We start from the raw sequence: 15340 nt of genomic DNA on the forward strand, positions 1-15340 counted from the left end.
TGGATGTTGAAGATGGGCTTGTTAATGGGACATTCGGAACAATCACGAACATTGTGACAGCCACACAGGATGGACCAAAAACTGAATCTCATTGGACTTACGCTGGACAATCAAAATTCTGGGCAAAAATTTCGCAGAAAAATACAAGGATCCTCAGACAACCTGGTATATATTGAGAAATGTGAAGAATCCACAAGTAAAAAAGGAGTTCTTCGCAGGCAATTTCCAATGAAGTTGGCCTTTGCATGTACAGCTCACAAAGTACAAGGCATGACAATGGAGTCAGCAGTAGTATGTTTGAAGCTTGTTTTCAAACCTGGAATGGCCTATGTTGCACTTAGCCGCACAACCTCACTTAAAGGACTGTACATCACAGACTTCGATGAAAGGAAAATCTATGCTGATCCTGCCATCACAGATGCACTCAAAAATATGAGACATGCATCATTTCAGAATGCAAGACCACTGTTGCAATTCTCAAAATCAGTTGTTCCCACAGTACCCACGTTGACAATTATCCATCACAATGCACAAGGTCTCCCAACTCACATGGAGGACATGAGATGCCACCATGAACTCAGCCTTGCTGATGTTTTATGTATCACAGAAACTCACTTGTCTGGATCATCAGTTTCTCCCCGCTTCCAGCTGGAACAGTACAACATGGCCACACGCAACAGACACGTCTCTTACACAAACCATACAGACATGGCAAAGGTCAATGGCGGTGGAGTTGCAATGTACTACAAGACAATTCTTACAGCAGAGTCCCGAAAATACCTGCAAAATGTGACTGACCTTGAATTTGTTGTCATCAAGGTTGAATCGTCAGTCACAGCTTTGATAGCAACTGTATACAGGCCACCAAATTACAGCCACGTGAGGTTTTTACCACAAATGCAATGTCTTTTGGACTCATTGGAAATGATGAATTTGCCAACCAATTATTGTTTGTGGAGACTTCAATGAGAACCTTATGAGCAGAGGAAAAAAACCCATCCAAGAACTGTTTCAGTCAAGAGCATATGCACAACTTATTACTGCTGCAACTACCGAAAAACACACATTGATTGATCACCTTTGCATATCACAGCCATACGCCTGCCTCCAATCAGGTGTTCTGAATACATATCAGTTATCACAACCCCATTTATTGTGTAATTCACTAACACAAAATGACTGCAAGGTTGTGAGGGATATGGACTTGCCAAGTGTGGGCTGTGTCCCCCATTCCTTTCTACCCTGTGTGAATGAGGACCTGCTGTCTCAGTGCAGCGTGACAAAGACCCTGCCCAATGAAAGGAAGATTGTAGGCCATTTAAACACTCCCTATTGGCCTACTGTCACCTAGAAGTCATACAGATGGACCTAAATATGGATATCAACATCGACAGCAAGATGTACAGGTGAGTCCTCTTGTAACATTCTTTAATGTACTTCTATTTTATTATTAATTCCTGTACACTCTGAACCGAATTTGTTGCAAAATAAAGTCAATCATGTTCTCTTATACGCACACACAACAGAACAGCAACCTCTACATGGTGCGAAGCCTACTGCAACAAAAACGTGATCTTAGTGTCTTTGCAACTCAGCACACTCTACCAGCAGCACTGACAGCTGATAGATAAGACTGCTGTCATCCATTGAAGAGCTGACCAGAAACGTGAACAGAAAGACTGCAGCTGCACCTGATGGGATCCCTGCCATAACAGGTAATTGTATTTTTGTTTCTTACTTTATATTGTAACATTTGATATTGATATTGTTTGAAACAAACTAATCTCATCCATTCATTAAGTCATCCATTCATTCATAACTCCTCAGATGTCTTCTGTCCAGTGAAGGCAGTGGAGAAGCCCTACACTGATGTTGAAACTGTGCCACTCTTCTAGAAACCGGCTACAAGGATGGGCAGGTATAGTGAAATTAAAATGCACCCTTTGTACAACAGGTTTATATACAGTCAAGCGATCAAAAGACACCAGTATTAAACTCATTTAAGCCAACTATATGCTTTGATTGGAACTGTATACAGGCCACCAAATTACAGCCAAGTGTGGTTTTTACCTCACATAGCAACTTACCTCATCCAAAGACACCAGTATTAAGCCAATTTCTCTTTTTACTTCCTTTTTAATATAGTTTTGGGTAATTTAGTTCTAAAGTTACATTTGTTTTTGCAATTATTTATTAGAACTTCATTACTTCCCAGTTCGTTAACTGAAGAGCTGCGCTTTGTGATGTCTCTTGTTTTATTGTTTTACTTTTATCTGTTTCTAGCCGTTTTCGCAAAGTCAGCCAACCTCTTGCTTCCAAATGACCCTTATCCAGAAGTATCTGTGAGTGCCTCATCAGCAGAAACTAAAGTGGAGAACTACCTCTCAGAGAAAAACGCACACATAAGAAAAGCGACGCACTTCAGTACTGGAAAGAACATCCTAATCTGTTTCCCTCTATGGCTGCTGTTGCGATCCCAGTGTGCCCCCTGTAGCTCTGTGGACAGTTTTTGATTTGTTTACATCTCACCCAACCGGTCACGGTAGATGGCTGCACCTCCCTGAGCCTGGTTCTGCCAGAGGTTTCTTCCTGTCAAAAGGGAGTTTTTCCCTTCCTACTGTCGCCAAAGTGCTTGCTCATAGGGGGTCATATGATTGTTGGGTTTATCTATATACATTAATGCTTGTATGCTTTTCATTTATACTTTTGCTTTACTCTTCAGTTCATAATATAAAGTTACTTGAATGGTTTCTTTTTCCTTTTTTTATCTTATATTGCTTTGCTGTTTACCACAATCTAAATATCATGTTTAAATGTATTACATTATTGTCAATGGTATTTGTACAAAATATAGTTTGAATAAGATAAGATACCTTTATTAGTCCCACAAGGGGAAATTTCATAATTTGCATGTGGTATTTTCCCCTTAAACATTAAAATACCTTTGAAATACAAATTGAATACCGCTTAATGGACTTTTTTTTTTCTGCCAAGAAAGCTTACTTTGGTTTACAATCTGCTAAACTGTTCACTTTAAACGACTCAAAACTGTAAAATCTAAATTGTAACTTCTCTTAAACACCTGAGACATAATTTATTTTATTTGTTTTATATCTATTAACTTCTTTTGTAATCATGTAACTGGAGCATCTTTCTCTCATCTCTGTATGCTGCATATAACAGAGATCACAATACAGCTTACTTTGCTTTAACTTGAAAATCAGCTGTATTCCATTTCCCTCCCTCTTGTGGTAAAAATACCAAACTATGCTCATGTTGCATATTGCTCCCTCTAGTGTTATAAATGGCAACCGGCACTAATTGCACCACATTAAAGGCAAACTACACTCATTGGCAGTAGCATAGGCACACTTAAAATTTCTTCTGAAATTTTCGCTTTCTAGTTAAGTGTGCCTATGCCAAGAGGCACTTGAAAGAGCACTTAAGACTACTGCTGCTAACTACTGCTGTTTAAGTGCTAAAAGCACTTAAACACTTAAACTCAAACCTCAAACTCAGCAATGTGTCATTTAAATCCAGGTAATGCAACCCATTTCCAGGCACGTAGAATTCCAGAGGGCTCCTATCAGTGAGCGCTGTTACGGGTAACATTTCTGAATAAAATTTGTTTTCGATTTAAAACCGAGTCAGTGGTGCTGTAAATAGAATCAGTTCACTCAAGGTACACCCCGCTCGGTCGTTCGTGAAGTAAAGACATTCTTGCTTGTTCTTAGTTTTTAGAAAATATCTTGCTTAGACTTGCATCCTGTATGTCTGACTGTTTTACCTGCTTGTCTCCTTCTGACACTTTTTTTTTTTTTTTTTTAAAACTCTGCCAGTCTTTGGCCCGGAGGACTTTAACCCTCTAGGGTCGACAGATGCGCTAGCGCATCAAAATCACATGACCAATTTAAGACGACACTGCTACAAGATGCAGCGAAAGTCGAAAGGGTCGAAAGTGCGGACTTCAAACTATATAGCAATTTTTGAATTGTGTCAATGGGCCACATAAAACCAGAGTTATGATACAAAATACACGTTTTTCTGAACAAAACAGTGGTGTGTACAGCGGGAAGAACGTTAAAAACAGCGTTTCTATGGTCAGCGCTAGCAAGCACTCTCCGCTTGCGATTAAAAAAAACAAACAAAAAAAACCCCACCCCCTTCCCTATTGGTGTTAGAGTTTACCATGTCAGCCAGATTTTAAAAAAAAAAAAAAAAAAAAAAAAAAAAAAAAAAGGTATGGCAACATGTTGCACTTGGTTGCTTAAAAGGGGAAGTTTTAGGAGTGACACCAGGGACGGAAAGCGGGCGAGCGAGTTTTCATATGTGAGACATTAGTGACGTTTAGCGTGTTTGGAGGCTATAGTTAGTGTGTTGTGTAGTTATTTTGTATTGTGTGTCAGTTATACTGCTGAATGTCACATCTGTCCAAAAACGCCACAAAAGGCAAATTCCAGTGTAAACGCTGTTCCCACATGGAATGACTGATTCTGTTGAAGAAAGATGTTGAATCTATTTAATTATTCTTGAAAAATAATTTCTGTGCATTTTTTTGCCAACCTGCATCAAATTAAAGTTGATTACGTCGATTAAGAATCATGAGGTGGAGGGTGGTTCCCCTTTTTTTGCTTGCTATTAGGTTGCTTAATATTTCTGCTAAGTACTCTTTAAAATACCAGAATAGGAAGGATGGAGTAGGTTTATGTTTATTAGATTGATCAGTATTGCTGAACTATGAAATATTTTGGGTGCAGTGTAATTATTTATTTAACACATACAGGTATAACAGAATAGCTTTAGTGTTGTTTATTTAAACTTGAGTATAGACTTATACAAAATGCAGCAAGATAGTAAAAAAAAAAAAAACTGTTTTATTGATTTAAAAAAAAAAAAAAAAAAAACCACACTATATCAAATTCATATCGGTATCGGCAGATATCCAAATTTATGATATCGGTATCGGACATGAAAAAAAGTAGTATCGTGCCATCTCTTCTCAGTACTACTCCTGTGTGACGTAAAAACGCTTTCTCTTGAAATACTCATTCCAGAAGATGTTCAGGGTTGTCTATAATAAAAGAGGCGGCTGCTCAAAGGTCATTTTGAATATTGAAATATTTGACCCAACTTCAGCTGTCATATTCACTTCAGGCTGTGGGTCCGAATGGCAGTGGGAAGACACGTGAAAGAGCCAGAAAAGCAGCAGTGGATACTCAAATTCTCGTGTAACAAACTTCTTTATTTTTGCCAATAAACAAAAGCAGCTGATCCAACACAAATGCAGTACTTTACACAAACACTTCTACTGCTGTGCCAAGAGAAGTAGTCCTTCAATACAAAGTATCAAGATCAAAACTCCTAAAAGACAAAAAGACTAATGCTGACATTTTAGTTACGTCCTGGTCCTGATATTTTGAGTATTTTGGTCCTTGGTTACTTCATTTCTGGAAATGTTCAAAAGGATGTGTTGGAAATCATGCCATGTCAGATCTGTTACTTTATATAATTGACCAGGTAATGGATTAAATGACACAATGGTAGCGATTGGGAATCGTGCTACAGACTTAACAACACTCCACTGCATGGATGAAGTCAGAGTCCCAGTGTAAAAGGAAAAGCTGGCTGAAGGCTGTCATTATTATTTAATAAAAACTGCAAGACTCAAACACATTTGAATTATTGCTCAACAGTGATTAAAGCATCAGAAGAATATAAGAACACTGGTAAGTTACCAGTCGTGTTTATACTAGTTTCCTTTCATACCTATGGGAAAACCATGAAATTTAAATAAAGTGTTTTATCGGTCGTCTCAGATAAAATTAACTTTGACAGACTTTTAATCGAATGACTAAAGAATGAGCGATTAATCTTTAGCGGAGCTTTGCAGTATAAACAGCTCACACACCTGAGGTGAACTCATGTAACAGTGTGAGACGTTTCTGCTTCTTCACTCATGTCAGTTTATGACTGAACTATTCAAAAAAAATAAATAGAAGCAGAAGCATATACTTTGACTCATAGGCTCCATAGGAATGTCTCTGTCAAGTGCTTCTATGGACAGTTCTCATTGTTAATTTTTATTATTCACTAATCTGGTTGACACTTTCTGGCTCTTTGCTCTAAACATTAATTCCAAGACCTTTCTGACCATCAGACCTGCTTCTAGGCTGAGTTCAGGCTGAGTGTTACCAGCCTGCTTATGACTGATGATCACTAAGAATGAAGAATATTGGGATCAATTGTAAGAAACCTCTCCAGCTGTGGCACTCTGCTGATTCAAATCCAATCTGTGATCTCACAACATCCGTCTAACCCTCCCTGATGCTTTGTGCTGTGTTACAGCTAGAGGGAAAGCCTTCAAACAGATTCCAGAGAAAACCACGTGGGTTATGTTTCTCAGGGCCACCTCCCACGGCCCCTCTGAAAATCAACATGTTGAACAAGTCGTTTTAACCCTGTACTCGTTACAACTTTTAGTATAATCACAAAAACACCATTAACAAAAACTAAATGATTCAACTCAAATTAGAGTCAGGTTGGGGTTTGATGGCTCCGTTCATCGTCCTTCCTGAAATTCACTCATTCCTAAAATTAAGACGAGCTGAAAAGCAGCAGCTCTGTGGACACGTAGCAGTCTGTCAGGAGTCCCCATCAATATAATCTTGACTGACACAACAGGGGCAAGAATTTCTCATTTGGCTGGTTCGGTTGTTTTGTCCTTACATCAGGAGCCGAGATAAGAATTAAACCAGTGAAGGAAACAAGCAGACATGTAATTAAGTTTACCCCTGCCTTGCTTAAATATAGCTTCTCCAGGTATTAGACCAAAGTCATCCTATTCCTCATTTTGGACTCGTTTCTCTGTCTCCCCGTTTGTGCTTTGACTTCAGAGCAGGTTTGCATGTTTGATAGTTTAAAATAAATGTTTGAGCTCCACTTACTTCAAGATTTTAACTCAAACTGAAGGTTAGAACAGCAGATCTATTATTAGTTTTTATGAATGTTCTGACATCAGATCAAAAAGTGGGTGAGGGAACCTAATGAACTGTGTTTAGAGCCGTGTGCAGCCGCTTCAGGGTCACAGGGACATAATAAGGCCCCTTTCAGTTTATGGGAGCAAAGTAATTGTAGAGTTTGAGCAGAATTTTCTTTAGCTCTGAGGAACATTATCTGCTTCTCAGCATTAAGATTATTTCACATTTCCTCTAAATGTGCAACAGGAAGCATTAATCATCCAGCATGTCAGATCATGAATTTGATGTAAGGTTCTAGCTAAACTCTGAATGTAAGCTAGTTTGAAGTGTCCCCGCCCATCTACATGCACAAATTGTCTTTCACTTATTTATCAGTTTATTTTATTAGACAAATTGCCTAGAATTGCAAACTAAACCAATTCGGTTGCAAATTGATTGCAGTATTTTGTCTTTAGAGCGATTATTCAACAAGATCAAGAACTCACTGCATGGTTTTGCTGCAGTCTTGGTGGTTTTCCTGTAATGTTTGAAGTTCTAGTAAACCCATCATGACTGATCAGGAAAAGCAGGTTACCATGCAAAACACTGCAGCATGCATAGCCCCAAGATAGTTCACAATATTCCCCCCTAGCTAGACCTGTGATGGGAGATAAAGACTGAGTATCAAAATGAGGCACTGACAAGGCCCTAGAGCAGAGTCAGACATAACCATGAGTGTGAGAAGGACAAACTGAAGCACTCCCAAAGGACAGACCTATAAACCATCAGTGAACCAACAGGTGAAGGCAATCACACATGTGATGCTAATGAGGGCGGGGCAAGCACTAACCTTCAAAATAAGATGTGAAGTAGCTACAATAGAAAAAAATAAGTAGAAACAAAAGCAAAAAATATAGATACATACATATTAAACGGACATTTTATTGTCCAGCAGAGCTTTAAGAATATTCAACAGGAACTAAAGCATTGAAAGCATTGAAAATCTGCCCACCACTCACTTCAGGCTCTCAGATTTTGACCCACTAATTAAAGAAGTGAAGAGAAACAAAAACCACTCAGTTTTCATGTACACACAGTGAAAAAGCAGTGGAAATCATTTATTAATACATTTTTTTAAATTGATGCTGAACCCTGCATGTTTTCCCTCCTTTTTCTTTTTTTTTTTATCCTTTAGTGGCTTTTTGGACTTTCCCTCCTTTGTTCCTTTTCCCTTTTGGACCACCTGAGCCTTGTTATCCTCAGTGTGAGTCAAAAACATTAGATTATGAGAGCAAGGATAAAGACTTGTGGATGTTTTGCATCTATGTTGTAACTTTGCTGTGTGTCTACACCAGGTAACCAGTGTTTCCCCTCTCAGCATCCTCCTCTTCTTTGTTCGTTTCTTTCAGATTTCCTTTCTGTTTAGTTTTGTTGGTTTTTTTCCAAGGGGAGTTTCTCATGTGGCTTTCTGTGATTTTTACTTCCCTCTTTTGCAGGGAGGCCCTCGTTATTATCTTGGTTGGGTTCACCTGTGCGTTGTTATCCTGCCTCCTGGAGCCGGAGTATTTAGTGTGGCTTCTCTCTCTGTCTCTCAGTCTTCAGTAGGTTGTTGTGCCTGCTGTGTCTTGCTGTTGCGTTGGGGCTTTTAGTCAGTATATATGTTGGTGTTCTGCAGTGTTGATATGGAGGTTTTAATTTCTAAAGGCTTACTCCCTCCCCATCTGCAAGCTGACAGCTGGCTTTCTCCCAAAAGAAAAAATAGAGCTGCCTGTCCACAATTAGCAGGGGTATAAAGACTCGCACAGCTTCCTAAAGTTTGTCTTTAGAGCGGATGGCATCTACTCCTGCTCGTCCCATCAAACTTTGCTAACTTGCCATCTGTGCTCCATGCAGTGCCACAAGCTCTAGTGCTTTTCTCTCAAATACAAGTATTTCAAAGCCAGTGCAATGGTAGACCTTTTTCCTCTACTTCGAGGGCCGGTGTCCTGAAACTTGTCTGTCCCTACTGCAACACACCTGACTTTAAAATTTAGTAGCTCATAAGCCAGACTCTCCACCTGCATATTGAGGTGGCAGTTGAGAATGTGGCAAATCTAAGGAGTATCAGAAGGCCTCAACTCGCTGGTGTCACTGGTTCCTAATCACCCCACATGCGACCTGGATCACAGATGATGCACACCTCCCAGTGACACTGCGGTTCTTGTTCATTTACTATTTTAAGAACTACCATCTGCGTAACTAACAAAGCCAGGGGAAGGACTAACTGAGACTAAAAATGTATCTGAAGTCCGTTCTTTTATTTCATTATTTGTGGTCTTGCCTCTACTAATGAGGACACTTTTTGCCCAATAAAGGGTAGAGCTATCTCAATTTTAAACTGTTTTTATCGCTCACTCTGAACAATCAGCTCACGCAGAGTTGGCACACATCTGTCTCACTTTGAGATTTCCCCTTTTTCAGATTGAACACAACTTCACAGGGTAGACCCCAACATTACAGAGTTTGTGTGAAAGGGTGTAACTATTGCTGTTGTTGGGGCTGTCTAGCACAGACCCACCATTGTTTGCTGGGGGAGAACTGAGCAAATGCGGACTATCGTTGAAACCGCTTAACAACGGTGGGGGTGGAGTGTGGTTAACAGAGTGACCGCCTGGGGGAGAGCAGATCGAATGCTGGCTATCATTAAAATTATTTTCGTTCAACCTGTTTATTTGGCTCAATAACTCTGGAGGTATTTGAACCTCATGCTGTATTTGCGCTAATGATTCTAATGCGCGATTAAGAGCTGCGAAAGGGTCAGACGAGGAAATGTTTTGTTGAGAATGAGCCTCAACATGCTCAACTCCTAAATTCTGCGGGGCACTTTCACTATGGGCTAGTTGTGCAAGAGCTAAATCAATCAATTCTAATGGATTATTATTATTATTATTATTATTATTATTATTATTATTATTATTATTATTATTATTATTATTGATCACATCAGGTTGTTCATGATTTTGCGGAGGTGTATTGTGTGAATGATGGGTGTTTTCATTTAACCGGGCTAACTATTTCTAAAGCAAGAAATGGGTCTGGAATATCTTGTTCCTGGTTGTCCCTTTTTTTTTTTTTTTTTTTTTTTTTTTTTTTTTTTTTTTTTCTTTTTTTTTTAATTGTTTAACAAAGAATATATTAAAAACAAAAAACCTTATAAGATGAGCTCAACTAATTCAGCGAACAACAATACTGCCCGGAGAGCGATGGAAGCAAGCCGGTCTCGTGGTCTACGTGTTTGCCTTGTTCTCCTCGTAATGATCCTCCTGTTCCTGCTTCTGAGATGCCCTATGAATTTAAGGGTAAGATAGAAATCAATTAGTGATGTTAAATAGAAAAGGCGATAGTTTTTTTTATAAAATGAGAAAAAAAGAAAAAGCGAGAGTGACTGACCTCGATTAGATCTCAGAGGCAGGGGCTGGGGATGTCTTGGTGCAGGAGGAGGAGGAGAAGCGCCGGCGGGGACACTGGGAGCATGTGCGGCGAACAGTTCTTGCCTGTCCCGGGCGGTCAGATGGAGGTTTTTCCCCCGAGGGCCGCGGGGGAGCTGAAGCGCCGGCGGGGGTGGATGAAGCTGGGCGAGCACGCGCAGAAAGCAACTTGTTTCTGTCGCGGGTCGAGAGACGGATGTTCTTGCCTGTAACTCGCTCTAAAACCGGTGGTGAAGAACTTGGTGATCTCGGAAAAACATAATTATCCAGATCCGATATGTCTGAAAAAAGTTTGATAAAATGAAAAAAAGAGGGTAAATGTGTTGTTTTTTTTTTTTCTTGTACAATTAGCTGTTACGAGGGGAACAAGAATGAAGCAAACCTACCAATTCAATCGAGAGAATCAAAAATAATGTAATGTAATTTTATTTTAATTTTTTTTTTTATATATCCTATGCAAAATGTTGTATCTTATGCCCGTCTGCTTAAAATGTATAGGTCTGATTTTAATTTGTAATGATGCTATGGTGTGTCGATTTGTCAACAACTCTGTGTGTGTGTGTGTGTGTGTGTGTGTGTGTGTGTGTGTGTGTGTGTGTGTGTGGGTTTTTTTTTTTTTTTTTCTTTTTAAGCTGTTTGTACTGTTGATTGGTCAGTGGAATGTTACCGTGCAATACGTTAAAGGCTATCTCACACAACGCATTGATAAAATCTAAGTTTGAATTACTAATAATAACTCTGCGTAGAGTAGGGGGAGCCCTGTATATCATCTCCAACAGACAGATTCCTCCGCATGCGTGATCACATCCTTTCACCTCCTCTTTGCTGATTTTTGTATTGGAATGTAAACAACCGGACGGTCTGACAGTAAATTTGTTCTGAGTCTTAAATAGTCCGGGGTCTTGGCTTTATAGTCTATTAAAGGAAAACCCGTATGTTGTGGATGTGGCATCATTAAACGCTTCTATAAAATATTTAGTATTACCAGGAAACATTTGCCTACCTAAAAGCATAACCTGATATTTATCTCTCGGATTTTTAAACAATATTATGTAGTTAGTGTTCAAGGAAAAGGTTCTACTGGATTTTTCTTGAATAAACAAATTCTGAACCAGATATATACAACTCAAATTCCTATGATGCACATACTTTGTGAACACATTTTGTACTTCTAAATTGTTAGCGGCATCGTTCATTACATCGTCTATAATTAACAAATTGTTCTTGTCTGTAGGCAGAAGGGTGTCATCAGCGAGAGATTCGGGTATACCGTTAACAAAGTTTGTCTCGTATCTTAAAAAGCTGGTCATAAATGGTAAATGGACTGATTCTTATATAGCGCTTTTCTACTGTCCCGGAGTACTCAAAGCGCTCTATACAACTGCCTCATTCACCTATTCACACCCACTCATACAAGCACTTCTAAACTCAAGTGCAATGTAAACTACATTCATACCCCTGTTCTAATTTAAAATCCATAAGGTAGGGTTGTAAAGTCCGGGAGCACACTGCGCTTATTGTAAACAACTAACTTTTTTTCACAATGGTTTCATTCTTCAAATGAAGCTTCTTTTTATCACGTCTGATGCTATCAGACACAGCCACTAGGTGTGCGTCTGGTGTCTGATTGGCCACAAGTTTGTGGCCTAAACCTTTCAAGGAGTTGTGGGTGACAACTTTCGAGTTTAATGCATTCAGTGTCACGGCTTTACATTTGACCTGGGTCGTGCCCAGCGATGTGTGACACACGTAGCATTTTGGCCCACCAGAAACAAATTCCGCTATGTAATCCTCCACACCACCCTTTCCAGAATCTAATCCCCCAGAAACAGCCCAAGAGGAGGCATCCAGTCGCCAGGACGTGCCGTGAAAATGACACTGTCCGTGTCACAATACAGCACGCGCTGCTGCAAGTTGTCTAGCAAATCATACAGCAGGAGTCTGGCGTGTGCAGTGGTCATGGCCCCGACAAAGACATTAACGTCCTTCACATGGAATGCTCTACCATCGGCGTGGCGCCACTGCACCATTGCGACGTCATCAGAGATGAAACAAAACTGACGCACATCGTCCTGGTCACTAAACATTAGCTGGCTAAATCTGGAAGGGTCTGTAATGAGTTCAGATGACGTCATGTTTGACCTCATACTGAAACGATCCCATAACGAGTTTAGCAACAGCTTGTTGCAGTTTCGAACAGCTTTATTTACACAAATCTTGGACGGATCTGGCATTATACCCTCCTTTTCATAATACTAGTCTATGTACTTTTGCTGTTCGTCAGGTGTCTTCACATGTTCTGGATACCCAGAGGCCTCATGTTTTAGTTTTAGGAAGGCTTTCACATAGTCTTCAAACAATGTGTCGGTCTTATTGGGGAAATGCCACACCTCATCAATAGAAAGAACCCTGTATCCCTTCTCAACAGCTTTTTCAAGCTCAAATGAGACCCAAGTGCTTTTCAACACCTGCTCACTGTCACTGTGCCTGCATGCAGTGTGCTGGTTCTGGTCTTCAGCACACAAGATGCAGAGTGGAAACATCAGTTTACCGTGACACCTGTAGGGTAGGACGGGGTGAAAAAGACCCTTAGGTGGGAGCACTGCATTTAACAAACCCGAAATAATTTTCTAGCTTGTCAAAGTTGGTGTAAATGATTTGAGGATGTCTTACAGGATAATCTTTTTTGTTTTTTAGACTGCACTGTGGGATAGAGACTGGTGAAGTCATAGTAAAAATATATTTTTTTTTTCATCACAAGTAGTCTTGTGGTACAGCTTTAGAGATCACAAAGCAGCCCACTGGTTAAAAGCCTCAAAGTCAAACCATTTAGCTCGAGTGGAGGTACCATCATTGTGTTTGAATAATTTACGGGGTGGGTCCATGGTGTGGATTTTAAAAGTCAGCGATTTAAAAAGCGGGTACTAATGAGATCTAATAAACCCCAGGTATTGTTTATTGCCTGCAGGGTACTAGTTAGAGCACCAGCTATTTCTTGCAAGTCGCCCTGTGCTGCTTGTTGATGCTGGCTGAGTTTAGCATCGATCAAAGATATTATATCGTTTTTTGGAAGCAGAATGGGTCAGTTCAGGCTGAGCGTCTGCAACGTTCATGTAAGCATCATACGCCGCAGATATTTGAGTCTGTTATACCGTTTTCTTCAAAATCTGTGTGAATCATCGCTATTTCTGACACATTCTGGGGTGGTGGGTATATGAACTAGATCGAAATCTGATATACTGTACTCAGAAACATCAGAGAAATGACGAGGCAGCCACTCACTCGGAGGTGTTGCAGGTCCTGTGATGATGATCGGTTCTGACTCTCCACTGTTGCACAAAGCTCCAGGTTTTTGTTGTTCTGGGAGGTCGATACTGCTTAAACATTCCAAAAACGTCAGGGATCGTTCGGCGTCCTGATCATCATGAGGAGGGGTACTGTTCTGCTGTCTGTGAAGATAGATAAGAGCGAGAGAGGGAGACACGCTTATTCTGTTTGAAATTGGTACATGTATAAAATGTTGTAACATGTCTAATTTATATATGCCTATGCTTACCTTGTAGTGTGCGTTATTCCGGATGGTCCTGCTTCTCCACACACGGTTCTCTGGCGTAGCTCTGTATGTGTAAAACGGTCGGTCTTAGAACATTTGTAATTGTTTAAACCCCTTTTTTTTTCTTTTTTTTTTTTTTTAAATACACAACTATACACCCTGTTGTATACACACCTGTTGTAAGGTTGGGCTCTGTGGTCACGGTGTCTGAATGTTTACCTGCATAGTTTGCTAAGCCTGGAACAAATCAAAGAAAACGCTGTTATTACATAATTTAAAACAATTGTGCGTTTAAAACATACACACGTTTAAAAATCCCATAACTCTGTACACACCTTGTGCCTGTTAGAGAACTCGTTCCAGCTGTAAAAGCGCCCGTGTCTAAAAAGGGTGTTGTGCTGTTCTCCCGAACTCCTAAAAATTAAGCTTTTGTTTTAGTAAAACAAATAGTTTAAAGGTGTTATGTTAACATATTATAGGATATTTAAAAATACAATAATAGGTTTTGTTTTACTTAACGTTTACGACGTCCATGTTATAAAGAACAATGTTAGTGTTGATGATCGCAAAGAAAATGGTGTGCTCCACAACGGATCTTGACGGGTAAATGGCTAAGGGTTTTGGGCTCTGAGCGTGTTTTATATAGGATGGGTGTTTCCAAAAAGAAGGTATGTCTCCAACCAATTTAAATGAGACCCTTCAGGGCTTTTGTCTTAAGGAATTACAAATGAACCGATACTTCAGACAATAGGCGGGGCTCACACCCGACTGGTACACCTGTCGGCTTTTACCTTTTCCTAAGGAATTTCAAAAGAAACGATACCGGCCACTTTAAACAATAGGTTGGGCCCTTGTTCACAAGGTAGTCTCAATAACTAAGTGATACACCTATCCTTTACATTTCCTAAGGAATCACAACAATTAAATGATACCCGCAGTGGGCTTTTGCAATCCTGAACATTTTCAAACAATTAGCAAACTGCTGTAAAGACGGAGCTGCACAATCATTGGTCGATTAACTCCAGTATGTCGGTAATATCTTTACCGGCTGGCGATGTTGTGCCGGGGGAATCTGCCGGGCGAAATCTTTTCGACGACGGCGGCGTCTCAGATTTGGCCGGGGAAGCTGCACTCTGGGCCTTCTTCATCACGAGATCCTGGAAGCACTGATCAATTGTTGTTCTCCAGGGTGTTGGAGATGATTTAGACAAATTTTGTTAGTTATAAGACAATTGATAAGTGTATTTGGCAATACTGAAGCTTAAAGGAATTTGTTCAATTCTAAGCTACCATTCGCTTTAATTTTCCGCCAAAATCTCCGGCGTCTGACGTCAGTTACAACATCAGTCGCTTACCCTGTCCGT

The 15340-nt window shown here is 40.0% G+C and overlaps 1 long non-coding RNA gene across 1 annotated transcript; it reads right to left on the reverse strand.

Annotated features, from left to right (window-relative positions):
• Nucleotides 1-13673: 13673 nt before the first annotated feature.
• Nucleotides 13674-14352, reverse strand: LOC109201549 (uncharacterized). Its single transcript, XR_003219020.1, has 4 exons — nucleotides 14312-14352; nucleotides 14151-14213; nucleotides 13980-14040; nucleotides 13674-13872 (listed from the first exon to the last, which is right to left on the reverse strand). It is a non-coding gene; the product is annotated as an uncharacterized LOC109201549 (long non-coding RNA).
• Nucleotides 14353-15340: the final 988 nt, after the last annotated feature.

Source organism: Oreochromis niloticus, linkage group LG3, assembly GCF_001858045.2.
Source record: "Oreochromis niloticus isolate F11D_XX linkage group LG3, O_niloticus_UMD_NMBU, whole genome shotgun sequence".
Lineage (NCBI taxonomy): Eukaryota > Metazoa > Chordata > Actinopteri > Cichliformes > Cichlidae > Oreochromis > Oreochromis niloticus.